Source organism: Enhydra lutris, unplaced genomic scaffold, assembly GCF_002288905.1.
Source record: "Enhydra lutris kenyoni isolate GAN:26980312 unplaced genomic scaffold, ASM228890v2 scaffoldscaffold21, whole genome shotgun sequence".
Taxonomy (NCBI): Eukaryota; Metazoa; Chordata; class Mammalia; order Carnivora; family Mustelidae; genus Enhydra; species Enhydra lutris.
This window is the reverse complement of record NW_019154105.1, coordinates 12,455,450-12,471,042: the sequence shown is the minus strand read 5'-3', so window position 1 is coordinate 12,471,042 and position 15,593 is coordinate 12,455,450. Positions and strand designations below refer to the sequence as shown.

The 15,593-nt window shown below is 35.8% G+C and overlaps 1 pseudogene; it reads right to left on the bottom strand.

Annotated features, from left to right (window-relative positions):
- Positions 1-438: 438 nt before the first annotated feature.
- LOC111148943 overlaps positions 439-15,593 on the bottom strand; it is a 55,024-nt pseudogene continuing 39,869 nt past the window's right edge.

Sequence of the window (15,593 nt, the reverse complement as noted above, 5' to 3'; positions counted from 1 at the left end):
GAGGAAACTCCATACTGTTTTCCAGAGTGGCTGCACCAGTTTGCATTCCCACCAACAATGCAAGAGTTTTCCCCTTTCTCTGCATCCTCACCAACTCCTTTTGTTTCTTGTGTTGTTAATTTTAGCCATCCTGACAGTGGAGAGTCTGCTTGTCCCTCTCTCTCTGCCCCTTCCCCCACATGTGCCCTCTTAATCTCTCTTTCTCTTTCTCTCAAATAAATAAATAAAATCTTTTAAAAAGAGATATTTGGGAAAAGACCAAGGAAGACAGACATGTTCACTTGTTAGTGGTCATGTTGAATTCTCAGCTTTTCTTTAACCTACAATACAGGAATGGGATGTTTGAAAACAGGAAGGGAGCGTTGCATTCTCATTCAGCTCTCTGTGTCTGGAATGAACAGGATTGTCCACTCAGGCCCTTGACAAATTTGCAAGACTCTATTCCCTCATTTTCTTCTTTCCTGTTTTTACCAAATTTTTTAAAAGAAAACCAACATTTTGTGACCAAGAATATAGCAGTTGCCACAAAGGCCAGCAGGAACCCAATCACATCCAAAGAGTGGTACTGGAACCAGGTGAGGTTGTGAGCAGCTGGGCACAGGTGCTTGGCTCCTTTGTGGTACATGATAAACTCAAACCAGAGGTCTGCTCTATTGAGAGGATTTATAAGTTGATCGTGGTGAATCCTGGATAAACTTTGGGCATTCTATTTGTAACATCTATTTGGAAGGCAAATACAAAGAAAGAAATTAATAAATTTTTGTTAAAGTTGGTCTTGGATATGCATTCTAAAAATTAAACAATCTTAGGTCCATAGATATTCTTGTTATATGAACTCTGGTCTTTGCATACTATTTTAACAACTATAGTGGGGAAATTGAGAAAGAAATGTATTATTAACAGAATATGGTTAAACGCAGACACAGAAAAAATCAGAATATACCTGTTAATAATTCAAGCCTATTTTTTCCCAAGAAGGAAGTTTGGTACTATATGAAATATCACTTCCAGGATATTTCCAAGATCAAGTTAGTGATGACCCAAAATTGTGGGAAAAGATCCACTGAAAGATCTTTAAGCATGACTGCTAATATTTTCTCATATGGCGCACAACACAACCAATGATAATCCCCTAGAAAACACTAGTACTTATGAAGGATCATTAATGACTGTTCTCAAAGCACTGAGAAGCTCTGCACTTGCATTGTACTGATGTTCCCCTCCATAGCAGCTCCTTTGATCTTCATATGGAGGATGTTATTATGCTGATCAGGAAACATGGGAACCCCCACAAAGGGACCCCATGACAAACAGCTTCATAGATCCCATTTATTCCACCATGAATGAGAAACGTTTTGGTTTGGGGATGACCTAGTTTGGGGTTAGAGTTAGCAGTGGGTGAAGATTTCATTATAATAGGATAACAGGATTTTAGAGACAGAATGGGAAAACCTATAGGATAAGTCACTGAAAGGGACAGTATTGTCTACAAAAGCATAATATTAGTTGAATTTATCGTTAAACAATTATTCATCTTATTCATCCTTTAACTCTATAGCTTTAATTCTCCATAATCTTATGAAGATTATTCTAGGGTATCCAGTCATGGAGCTGAGTATTTGTTCCTAATGTGGTCAGTTTCTTTTCTTTGTATCTCCATAAAATCTGTTGAAGACACTGCATATATTTCACAATTCATAGGATAATGACATTTTAAGATTGTAGAGTTTTTGCAGGTTATGCACCCACCCTGCTTTAGGTGACAATTGAGAGAAGAATATAGAGATGTAAGCACTGAAAGACAGAATGGGACTGTTTACAACCACCACTTTTTAAAAAGTGCTTGCATCAGTCATCTATTAAGTATATTTTTTTCTGTTATCACTTATTTATTAATCAAAGTAGAGTTGACACACAATGTTACATTAGTTTTAGCTGTATAACATCATGATTTGACAAATTTATACCTTATGCTATGCTCACCGTAAGTGTAGCTACCATCTTTCAGATTGGTTATCTTTCCCCACTCCTTTTCTTCCTACTTCCTTTTACATCTTTTTTTCTTTTTCTTTTTTGTCTTTTAATTTTAGGTAAGAATGACATAGTGGGTTTGCTGATATTCCATTGTTCAACAAATTATCTTGTTTATAATTAGCATTTCAATTACCTTTTCATTCTTGAAAGTGCTAATTAATTAGAAAGACTATATGAATGTAGGCTTCTGTTTTTGTGCTCAACTGCAATGGATCAAATCCTAATACAACCAAAGATGTGGAAGATATTTTTGAGCATGATTTAGCTCTCTCTTTGTTATGCCACTTCTACCTTTTCCTTGTCCTTGAAGTGAATGTACTTCAGGTCTATTTAGGGAGAAGTCAGTCCAGGCCTTAAGATTTCAAATACTAAAACATGAACAGTGTGCTTAATGTTTTCCTCTCTATTTTAGTAAAAACAAATGATTCCAAAAAGATATGTTTCCATACTAATGGCAAGGCTCAGTAGGCAGGGCTCAAGTGTGCCTACACATGTTATTGTAATGTTTTACAATTTTTACTAATACTTTCTCTTTTATGTTACATATAAAAGGAGATTTAGCCTTTAAATGGAAAGACACCATTAGTCACACTCTCTTTCCATTGGTAAATAGCTGTTCAGCAGAATCAAAGGTTATACTTATCTTCTGTGGAATCTGGGCATAGGTTGAGGCAATGAGGTTGTGCTTTTCTTTTGAGAGATTTTGAGTCACTATACCCAGAGGAAAACACCAGAATATGATTATCATCTGAGTTCTGCACAAATTCTTCTATTTCCTGCAGAGAAAAAATTCTTTGTATTACAAAGATGTAGCATCATAGGGAATAAAATAAAGTTCACTTGCACTTGTAAAATCAAGATTCAAGAAAATTGGCAGAGACGTGGTTAGATTGTTTTTACCCGACACGTAGAGCCAACCAGTCTCTCTCTCTCCTTCTCTCTTTTTGCCATCCAGGCTCTTTAGAAAGAAGTATATACATATGTAAAACTTATTCCTTAAGTACCTAATCATCAATTACTGAATAGCCATGGAACCAAGCCTTTATACAAAAGGTAATAAGAAAAAACAGTTTTCATGATGATTGACACTGTTACTTACCAGGCTTAAATTTTATTAAAAACTGAGTGATTTGCAAACTTGTAAAAATATACCTCAAAAGAAATCCTTGAAATGGGTCTGAATTGGGTTTCTGAGATTACTATCGTAACAATTTATATCTAATAAATTATTACTGTGTTACCGGCTCTTTTAAAAAATATGGTTTCCCTGGTAACTTTCTCAATGCTTAAGTCATCCCTTATTGATAGGACTAGGAAAACATTTATTAGAATTATGATATATAGTGATACGTCATAAAAGGAGATACCATATTTAAACTGCCTCAGAAATTATAAACTACTTTTAGGGGACAGTGATTGTCTCTCCTCCTGATGTATAAAAGCTCCCAATTCAATGGACATGAGTTACATATCCTTAATTTGAGACTCAGTACAGAACTGATATTAGTTGTCTCTGTAAAGTAAACCCCTGCCATTTGTAGTTATGCAAGTTGACCACTGCAAACTCTGGGGTTGGGCCAGTCACATCATATTGTATAAGAATAATATCCTCTAGACATGTGTCATGTATCGTCAGTGAAAACTTTTGTGGCATCTCTGAAATCACCATGTTCCCAAATTAAAGGCTATTAAGTGATCAGAGAAGAGGTGACATCAAATTTGAGAGTAAACTTGCACTTTTAGCTTTGTTAATATTAGTGGAGTATTTCAGACATCTCAGAAATTATTGTCTTAATATTTATATTGATTCATGTCCCCAAATATATGAAGTTTGAATGATGTTTTATATATATGTGTGTGTGTGTGTGTGTGTGTTTATATACATAAATATATACTTATATATTTATATGTATACTAAATTCATTGAGTTCTTGGTCAGAGGACTCCTCATTGCTTTTTTCTTGTTTTATTTTATTTTTTAAAATTTATTTATTTGACACAGAGAGAGAAATCACAAGTAGGCAGAGAGGTAGGCAGAGAGAGAGGGGGAAGTAGGTGCCCTGCCAAGCAGAGAGCCCAATGCGGAGCTCGATCTCAGGACCCTGAGATCACGACCTGGGCAGAAGGCAGAGGCCTAACCCACTGAGCAACCCAGGTGCCCCTTGTTTTTATATTTAATTCTTGGTAATTAACATATATTGATATATTAGTTTCAGGTATACAATATAACAATTCAACAATTCCATACATCACCCAGTGCTCAACATGACAAGTGCATTCTTCAATCCCCATCACCTATTTAACTCATCTCCCAGCCCACCTCTCCTCTGGTCACCATCACTTGCTATAATTAAAAGTCTGTTTCTTGGTTTGTCTTGCTCCCTCTTTTTTTCCCTTTATTCATTTGTTTTGTTTCTTAAATTTCACATATGAGTGAAATCATATGTTCTTTGTCTTTCTCTTATTGGACTTAGAATTGTGCTCTCTAGCACCACCCATGTCATTGCAAATGGCAAGATTTTATTCCTTTTATGGCTGAATAATATTCCATTGTATGTATGTACCACATTTTTATCCATTCACCCATCAGAGGACACTTGCACTGCTTCCATATCTTGGCTATTGTAATTAATGCTGCTATAAATATAGAGGTGTGTGTATACCTTTGATTTAGTGTTTTTGTCCCTTCATTGCTTTTCAATCTCTGTATCCAGTGCTAATCTCACAAAACCACCATAAGCATGACTGCTATTCATGCTGCACAAACTTCTTATCAAGAGGTAAACTGAACTTGTAAGGGAATAATTTACCCTCTCTTCACTCTTCCTCATTTTATCTGAGATTATTTTGTGAAATTATGTGGCTGTGTGTGTGTGTGTGTGTGTGTGTGTAAAAGTGGAAAGTCAATGATAAATTATTTAGAATAGGAGATTATCTAGAGAGCCAGAGAAATTGTCACCTCTCTTTTGATAGCTCTAGTTAGAAATTGGTTGATTATATTAAGTCTTAATAGATCTTGGTTTGCAGCTGTAACTTGATTGGCAAGAAAAAGGGCATTTATAATCCTAAAGTGAAATTTCATCAACATACATTTTTTTTTCATTCTACATAAAATTTATTTTGGAAAGCAGTAGAATTTAGCAGTGAAATTCAAATGAAACAGTGAACTTTATTTTTTTTAATTTCTTTATTTAATTTCTTTTCAGCGTAACAGAATTCATTGTTTACACACCACACCCAGTGCTCCATGCAATAGGTGCCCTCCATAATACCCACCACCAGGCTCTCCCACCCTCCCACCCCCCACACCTTCAAAACCCTCAGATTGTTTTTCAGAGTCCATAGTCTCTCATGGTTCATCTACCCTTCCAATTTCCCTCAACTCCCTTCTCCATCTCCCCATGGCCTCCGTGTTATTTGTTATGCTCCACATATAAGCAACATACATTTTACTAGAAATAAAAATCAAGAATTCTGAGAACCTCTTTTATTCTGCAAACAACTTAAAAAGATTTGGTTAATATTCTCACAGTACAAGTTAATGAAGATTTTCCTCCTTACTCTCTATTGATAGTTAAATAGTTCTTCTGTTTCTCAATATCATTTCCTTCCAACATCCCTGGCATTCTACATATTTTCCTTGGAAGATTTAGGAATGTGATATAATATAAATTTCTTTTTCATTTCAAAAGGAACTTGTTTTCAGGTTGATAAAAAAATTAATCAAAATTTGGATATTTTTTCTCATTCTCATGAACTCTACTTAATGCCAATGACCCTCAATATTTCGTTTTCTGTTTGATAAGCTTGAGGCCTATATTATCCAATGACTTCTAGAAAATTCTACTCGTAAATCCTACCAAGTGGGATTATTCCTCTAAGTAAATATTCAAAAAATAGAGCTCATTGTATTAATTTTAAACAAATTCTAACTTTATGTGTTTCCTATATCATTAGAAACCATCACTATCAAAGAAACATTCAAAATGGAAATCCAGGAGACTTCCTTATTTCCTTACTTTCCCTCAACTCTTATTTCCTTTCACTCATTAATAATGTGGAACTTTCCCCAAAGTGTCTGAGGAAAACATGCTTATTTCTCTACCATTATGATAATTGCCTGTGTTTATAACTCCATCAGCTTGTTTAGGAAGATTACAGCCGTCTCCTTAGTAATTTTTGTGGCTCTACTTTCCTGTCACTTTGATCCATTATCCATTCTATAGAAATAATATTTTGAGATGTATTTCAATCATGCAGTTTTTCAGTTTAATTTCTCAATAAAATGCCAAAACCACCTTTTTGTATCTTAAGATCCCTTCTGACATGGAAAATGGAAATAAAGTGACCAACTAAAGATGTTCAGTATCATGTCTCTGTTACTAAGGTGGTAATCTTTAAAGGAAAATCAGGAGTCATATCATACGGAATACAAAAATCTTTCAACATAATAATCTTACCTTACATAAAGATTTGGTGGGCTTGCCATGAAGCCCACCTTCTCTGAGAAATTTAAAATTAAGTAGGTATGGATGAGGAAATTCAAAATCCCAAAATGTTTGAATTCACCAAATTTCAGCTTTCCTCAGAGACTCACGTAAGTAGTGGATCTTCCTGGATTGGGTGGGAGGACTAGCCTATAAGTTAAATAAGAAAACCTCATCACCAATATACAGATAAGCTGCTAAGGGAAAAATATGTTTAGGTCTCCTAGAATAATGGGGCTTCTGATGTGAAATGAAAGGGAGCATTAATGCAACAATATGGAATAAAAAAAAAGAGAGAAAAAGAAAGGAAAACATAGTTAACTATATGTAAGTTTATTTTCTGACAGAAAATAAATGAAGGGCTAGAGGAGGAAGATGGTGGAGGAGTAGGGGCCCTAGATTCATCTGGTCCCTAGAATTCAGCTAGATATCTATCAAATAATTCTGAACTCCAGTGAACTCAACTGGGGACCTAAAAAAAGAATTGTTGCAATTCTACAAATAGAAAAGCAACCACTTTTTGCAAGGTAGGATATGTGGAGACGTGAATCTGAAACAATATATGTACAGACAAACTGTGGGTAGTGGGAGCCTCTATCAGCTTGCTTCCAAAGGAGCACAAAATTGTAACTTTTGGAAGTCTGCTCTGGTGGGGGGTGGTCTTCCTGTTTTGAAAGGCACTCAGGTGGCAAAGAGGGGTGGAATCCAAAGGGGAACAGTATGGTCTCAGGATCCCTGGAGTCACAGAAAAAATTGTGCATGAGTGTGGTAGAGTTCCCAGGCAAGAGAGAGGGGAAGCAGACACAATCAGCAAGACCAGGAGTGGGCTTGCAACTCTGTGTTGCCATAAACCATTCATCACAGCATGGTCAGGTGACCACTCTACAAGTAGAATCCAGCAAGCAGCAGAATCATGGCCCAGATCTCCCTCCCTCCCCTCAGAGAACAGCACAGTTGCATGCCACAGGAGTCTGCAAAGTTTGGAGACTCAAAACAGGGTCATGTGTTAGAGATAAAGATGCTTGGTCACAGGCTGGGTAAACACAGCCAGCGAACAGAAACCAAGGAGACAAGAGTGATTAACTGTTTTCCTGTGAGGGCTCACTGAAGAGTAGAAGGTATGAACTTTAAGCTCCCAAGCTAGAGATTGAGGTGCCACCATGTTCATTCCCCCCACCTGCTCCAGATATCCAAAGCTACTTAAACTGAGCCTGGTCCCCTGGCAAGGGCTGTGCAGTCCACTGGTGGCAAGGACACTTGGGAAGCAGCACAACAGCCTCCTCCCCCAGAAGACCAGCAGAAACTTCTAACCAATAGCAGGTTTACCCATTACACAGGACTCTGAAACTCTATGACTGGGAGAAAATACTGTATAGAGTTCATGGATTTTTCTCATGATTCTTTAGTCTTTCAATAATTTTTTTTCCCTTTTCAACTAATTTTTTAGTTTTTTCAACATTTTTAAAGTTTTTTTAATTTTCATTTTTACATTTACATTTATTTTCTTCATTTTTGGCTTCCTTTCTCTCTGTCTCTGTCTGTCTGTCTGTCTGTCTCTCTCTCTATATATATATATGTATATAATTTTTCTTTATAAATTTGGGTTTTACTTTCTTCTATGAAAGAGATCAAAATACATCCAAGATCTAGTGTATTGTTCTGTTCTATTTACCTCTTTATATTATAGTCTCCCTCTCTTTTTTTTTTTGTTTGTTTCTGATCTCTCCTGATCTGTTTAGTGTAAAATTTTCTGGGGTTGTTGCTATTTCCGTATTTTGTTCTCTCATTTATCTATTCTCTGGACAGAATGACAAAATGGAAGAACACACCCCTCAAAAAAAGAACAAGAGGCTGTACTGACTGCCAGGGACTTAATCAATATGTATATAAGCAAGATGTCAGAACTAAAATTCAAAACAACAATTTTAAAGATACTAGCTGAGGTTGAGAAAAACAGAAGATATTTTTGGAGAAATAAAGGAACTGTAATCAGGTCAAAATAAGAAAAAGGTTATTAATGACATGCAATAAAAAATGGAGGCTCTAACTGCTAGGATGGACAAGGCAGAAGAGAAAATTAATGACATAGTGTCCAAATATTGGAGAATAAAGAAGCCGAGAAAATGAGAGATTAACAACTACTGGATCATGGCAGGGGGAGAATTTGAGAGATAAATGATATCATAAAGCAAAACAATATCAGAATAATTCGGATCCAGAAGAAGAGGAAAGAGGGGGCATAAGGTATATTGCAGCAAATTATAGTGGAGAACTTCCCTAATCTGGGGAAGGAAGCAGACATCAAAATCTAGGAGACACAGAGAACACCCCTCAAGATCAATAAAAGCAGGTCAACAACCTGACATATAATACTGAAACTTAAAAATCACAGAGAGAAAGAGAAAATCCTGCAAACAGCACAGAACAAGAAGTCCATAACCTACAAGGGTAGAAACATAAGGCTGGCAGCAGACCTGTCTACAGAGACCTGTGGCAAAGTACTGGTATGATAAATTCAGGGTGCTAAATGAGAAAAATATGCAGCCAAGAATACTTTATCCAGCAAGGCTGTCATTCAAGACAGAAGGAGAGGAAAAGAGCTTTTAGGACAAACAGAAATGCAAAGAATGTGATCACTAAACCAGCCCTGCAAAAAGTATTAAAGGAAATACTTTAAGCAAAGAGAGAGCCCAAAAGGAACAGAGACTAGAAAGGAAAAGAGACCATATACAGAAACAATAACTTTACAGGTAATACAGTGGCACAAAATTCATATCATTTAATAGTTCATAACATTTAATAGTTGCTCTATTAAATGGGCTAAATGTTCCAGTCAAAAGACACAAGGTAGCAGACTAGATAAACAGGCAAGACCCATCCATATGTTGTTTACCAGAAACTCATTTTAGACCTCCATATTGAATTTGAGGGGCTGGAGAACTGTTTATCATGCTAGGGTAGCAATCCTTAAAGAGGACAAATTAAATTTTAAACCAAAGAGTTTAATAAGAGATGAAGGACACTAAAGCATAATAAGAGTCTATCCAACAAGAAGATCTAGCAACTGTAAATATGTATGCCCTTAACATGAGAGTAGCCAAATAGATAAACCAATTGATAACAAAATTAAAGAAATGCATTGATAATAACACAATAATAATAAGATACTTTAACACCCAACTCACAGCAATGGACAGATCATCTAAGCAGAAGATCAACAAGGAAACAAGTGCTTTGAATGGAACTTTGGACCAGATGAACTTCTCAGATATATTCAGGATAGCCCTCTATCCTAAAGGAACAGAATACATTTTCTTCTCGAGTACACATGGAGTTTTCTCCAGAATAGGTCACATTCTGGGTCACAAATCAGGTCTCAACAGGTACCAAAAGACTGAGATTATTCTCCGCAAATTTTCGGACCACTGTGCTTTAAAACTTGAATTCAATCACAAGAGTAAATTTGGAAGGAACCCAAATACATGGTGGTTAAAGAGCATCCTACTAAAGAATGAATGGTTCAACGAGGAAATAGACATAGAAACAAAAGAACAGTAGAACAGATCAACTAAACTAAGAGCTGTTTTTTTAAGGGAACTAGTAAGATCAATAAAACCCTATCCAGACTTATCAAAAAGAAGAAAAATGACCCAAATTAATAAAATCATGAATAAAAGAGGAGAGATCACAACCAACACCAAGGAAATGCAGACAATTATAAGAACATACTATGAGCAACTATATGCCAACAAACTAGGCAATGTAGAAGAAACAGATGCATTCCTAGAAACATATAAACTACCAAAACAGAAAGAGGAACATATAGAAAATCTGAACAGAGCCATAACTAGCAAGGAAATTGAAGCAGTAATAAAAAAATCTCCCAACAAACAAGAGTCCAGGGACAGATGGCTTCCCAAGAGAAATCTACCAAATATTTAAAGAAGAATTCATATCTCTTATTCTGAAAATGTCTCAAAAAATAGAAATGGAAGGAAAACTTCCCAATTCTTCCTATGAGGCCAACATTACCCTGATCCCCAAACCAACAAGACCCCACCAAAAAGGCAATTGTAGACCAATAACCCCGATGAACATGGTTGCCAAAATTCTCACCAAGATACTAGCCAATAGGATCCAACAGGACCTTAAAAGAATTATTAATCACAACAAAGTAGGATTTATTCCTGGAGAAACAAGTGTGGTTCAACATCAGAAAAAAAGAAAGAAAGAAAGAAAGAAAGAAAGAAAGAAAGAAAGAAAGAAAGAAAGAAAGAAGAAAAGAAAAAAACCACAACAACCAGAAAAAGTATTTGACAAAGTGCAGCATCCTTTCTTGATTAAAACCCTCCTCACCATAGGGATAGAAAGAACATGCTTCAATATCATAAAGGCCATTTACAAAAAATCCACAGAGATTATCATTATCAATGGGGAAAAACTGAGAGCTTTTCCCCTTAGGAAAGGAAACTATGGGGATGTCCACTCTCACCACTGTTGTTCAACATAGTACTAGAAGTCCTAGCCTCAGCAATCAGACAATAAAAAGAAATAAAATGATTCAAATTGGCAAAGAAGAACTCATTAATGAAATCACCTTTCTGGATGACATGATACTTTATGTGGGAAACCCCAAAGACTTCACCCAAGAGTGTTAGAACTTATAGAGCAATTCAGCAAAGTGGCAGGATATAAAATCAATGCACAGGAATCAGTTTCATTTCTATAGTCAAACAATAAGAGAGAAGAAAAAGGAATTAAGGAGTCGATCCCATTTACAAGTGCACCCAAAACCAGAAGATACCCAGGAATAAATCTAACCAAAGGGGAAAGTGTCTGTACTCTGAAAACTATAGAACACTCTGAAAGAAGTTGAGGAAGACACAGAGACATGGAAAAACATTCCATGCTCATGGATTGGAAGAACTAATACTGGTAAAATGTCTATGCTTCCTAGACCACTCTACACATTTAATGCAATCCCTATCAAAATAATATCAATTTTAGTCATAGAGCTGGAACAAACAATCCTAAAATTTGTATGGAACCAGAAAAGACCTTGAATAGCCAAAGGAATGTTGAAAGGGAAAAAGAAAGGCGGATGCCTCACATTTCTGGACTTCATGCTCTATTACCAAGATATAATCATGAAGACCATATAGTACCAACACAAAAAGAGACACATAGAACCAATGGAATAGATAGAGAACCCAGAAATGGACCCTCAACTCTATGGTCTGCTAATCTTTGACATAGCAGGAAAGAATATCCAATGGAAAAAGGACAGTCTCTTCAACAAATGATGTTTTGAAAATTGGACATTGATATTCAGAAGACTGAAACTGGACCACTTTCCTACACAAAATAAATTCAAAATGGAGGAAGGGCCTACTTGTGTCCGTAATCCATCAAACTCAAAGAGAAGAACACAAGCAGCAATCTCTGTGGCTTCGGCTGCAAAAATTTCTTGATATACATGTCTCTAAAGGCAAGGGAAACAAAGGCAAAAATGAACTATGGGGATTTCATCAAGATAAAAATCTTTTGCACAGCAAGGGAAAGAATCGATAAAACCAAAAGACAACCAACAGAATGGGAGAAGATATATGCAAATGTTTTATCAGATAGAGGTCTAGTACCCAAATCTATAAGGAATTTATCAAACTCAACACCCAAAAAACAAATAATCCAGTCAAGAAATGGGCAGAAGACATGAACAGACATTTCTCAAAGAAGACATACAAAGGGCCAATAGACAACGTGAAAAAAAAATGCTCAACCTCTTTTGGCATCAGGGAAATAGAAATCAAAACCAGAATGGGATACCACCTCACGCCAGTCAGAATGGTTAAAATTAACAAGTCAGGAAACAACAGATGTTGGTGAGGATGCAGAGAAAGGTGAACCCCCTTAAACTGTTGGTGGGAATGTACGCTGATGCAGCCACTCTGGAAAACAGCATGGAGTTTCCTCAAGAAATGAAAAATAGAGCTACCTTAATACCCAGCAATTGCACTACTAGGTTTTTACCCCAAGGATACAAATGTAGAGATCTGAGGGTGTACCCCAAAGTTTATAGCATCAATGTCCACAATAAACAAACTGTGGAAAGAGCCCAGAGGTTTATCAACAGAGGAATAGATAAAGAAGTGGTATGTGTGTGTGTGTGTGTGTGTGTGTGTGTGTGTGTGTGTGTGTGTAATGGAATATTACTCAGCCATCAAAAAACGAAATCTTGCCATTCGCCATGACATGGATGGAACTAGACGGTATTAGGCAAAGTGAAATAAGTCAATCAGAGAAAGACAATTGTCATATGATCTCACTCATAAGTGGAATTTACGAAACAAAACAGAGGAGCGTAGAGGAAGGGAGAAGAAAATAAAACAAGATCAAATCAGAGGAAACACACCGTAAGAGATTCTTAACCCCAGGAAAGAAACTGGGGGTTCTTGGAGGGGAGAGGAGTGAGGGGGATGGGTTACTGCGTCACAGACCTTAAAGATGGCACAAGATGTAATGAACAGTGCATGTTATATACAACTGACAATCACTGAACTCTACCTCTGCAACTAATAATACATTATATTTTAACTTTTTAAAAAAGGAATTAAACCAGAGCTCCAAACTAAATAATTTACCTCTTATTTTTATTTTTCTTTCTAACTGAACAGTGGAGAATAGATTAACTCCATAATATCAATAGAACAGTGGAGAATAGATTCACTCCGTAATATCCAATAGTGTCAGTTGTCAATGGTTTCTAGTTTCCCGCTCAGGTATTTTGTTCATGCCCAACTGCCGGTTATAATATCAGGATCATTTCTCTCGTAAGATCACCATCAATATCAGCCCAATTTATCCTTCTGAGTTATAGCTCATCACTTCAGTTGATGGGCCACTATTTTATTAGTAAGAACTTCCTGAGTAATTCCAATTCATGATAGCCCTCTTTTTAGAATGTGAGGTACACAAGTACATGTGCAATTATCACACACTTTGCTGATGCCTTTTGCTGATGTGTTTTGAAGGGAACACATTTTTGGTATGACTTTTAAGATTTTTATGCAGAAGGATGACTAATTGCCAATAGCCCAGTCAATCAATTCTATTTATCAAAAAAATATGTTTTGTAACTGAGAGAAAGAGCCTGAGACAAGAATAGTTTCCATTTCAGGACTCTAATCACAGTTGATAGTGATATAACAGCCAGGGAGAGAAGCCTCATTTTAGAGTCATCTCTTTTTAATGCTTGAAATTATGTCCAAGGTTGACAGTCCGATGCCTATAATTTGATAATAAAGTTTTGCCCATGTACACTTTGTTTGGAGTTGTTAGAAATTGCACTAGAACTCCATCTCTTAGCTTCTAAGTTAATGGGTTTTTGCTCTTTAGGTGCCTACTTCCTTGTGATTTAATCCTTAATTATGAAATATGTAATTATTTTCTGTTAATCATTCTCTTGTTTCACTTAATTCCTCCCCACCCCCCACCAGGTGAGTGAGTTTACATGACTTTAGACTTCATTTAGAAAGGTAGTACTCACAGCAGTTAGGAAAATTCTATATTTGAAGCAATGGTTTACAATAACTAGTAGAGCGAGGATGAAAGGAAAGAATGAAAGTGAATTTAAATATTAAAAAAGCCTGTAAATGATTTTGTAACTCTCATTCAAAATGTTAAACATAATGAAATATGACATGAAACAGTGAAATGGAGTTGACCTACATCCCTTTTCCTTTAATTATATTATTCAGATATAGTTGGGCTATAATCATGATAGATAATTCTATAAAACATATAATTAACTCTTTATTAAATTTTAGCTACCAATATATGTTATTACCAAATGAATCTATTATTTTAAGCTACCCAGTGAGCCAAGTAAGATAGTTTTTAATTTTAAAGAATTCTTGGAGATTGCCTGAAGCATGGCCAGTGTACAATTTTGCTTAATAAGTAATGCCCCTCTCCCCCATCTTCTTTGATAATGCCTCTGTCCTCTTGTTATCAACTTGAGTCCTTCCAGATGTCTTTACTCATAATCTTATTTTACCAAAATGTGGCAGTGACCTATATATATTTCTCTCTGTAATTTACCTCTGGAGGTAGATTTGAGGCCAAGATTCTTGCATTCTCTTTTTAACCTAAATCTATATAGAGCCTAGCATGTAGTATGCATCTGAAATATGTACTGATTATTGAATTAATTATTTATAACAAATCAATGCATTTTAATTCAAATCATGTCTAAGAGCACTCCTTTGGCCATTAGTTCTGTGAAACAACTAGATATTCAGTGAATTAGATAATATTTTCTGTCTAATATGAACCTTCATTTGTTCATATCTTTGCATACTACTCAAAGGTAGTTGAAGTGAAAGCCTGTCTGAGTTGAATGATTCAGATCATACTTGAGTTTAGAAAAATAGCAGAGAATAATCATTTTTAGCAGAAAGGCAAGGAAATGAAAACAGGTAGAATAAATGTATTTCAGTGAAGTAAAGAAATAATCTACTCTCTTTTACTGCTAAGAAACAAAGGTTTTTAGTTTTCTAAATACTTTTCAGGTTTTTCTGTGTGGCACTCCCTCCAAGAAGTATAAAGCATTCTAGGAAACTTTTCAATGGCCAGCCATGGTAAAATTTTCCAAATAGGACTTTCTGAAATTTTATCTAAAATTTATGAGAGTGACAAAAATTGTGAGCATTCTGTTCCAATACAGATGGTACAAGATTGGTTATAATCATCCCCAATTACCAGCAATTTCTGGAACAGATTGAGGTAAATTAAATCTCTTTATTAGTCTTGTTGTTAACCTTGACATATTTCAGTTTATTATTGGTGTCAATAAGTAGGTTATCTTACTCTTTGAATAAGTATCTTATTATTTCTTCTTTTTATTAATTTTATAAAATTTGTTTTATTATTTTTTTATAAACATATAATGTATTATTAGCCCCAGGGGTACAGGTGTCTGAATCACTAGGTTTACACACTTCACAGCACTCATCATATCACATACCCTCCCCAATGTCCATAACCCCACCACCTTCTCCCTACCCTCCTCCC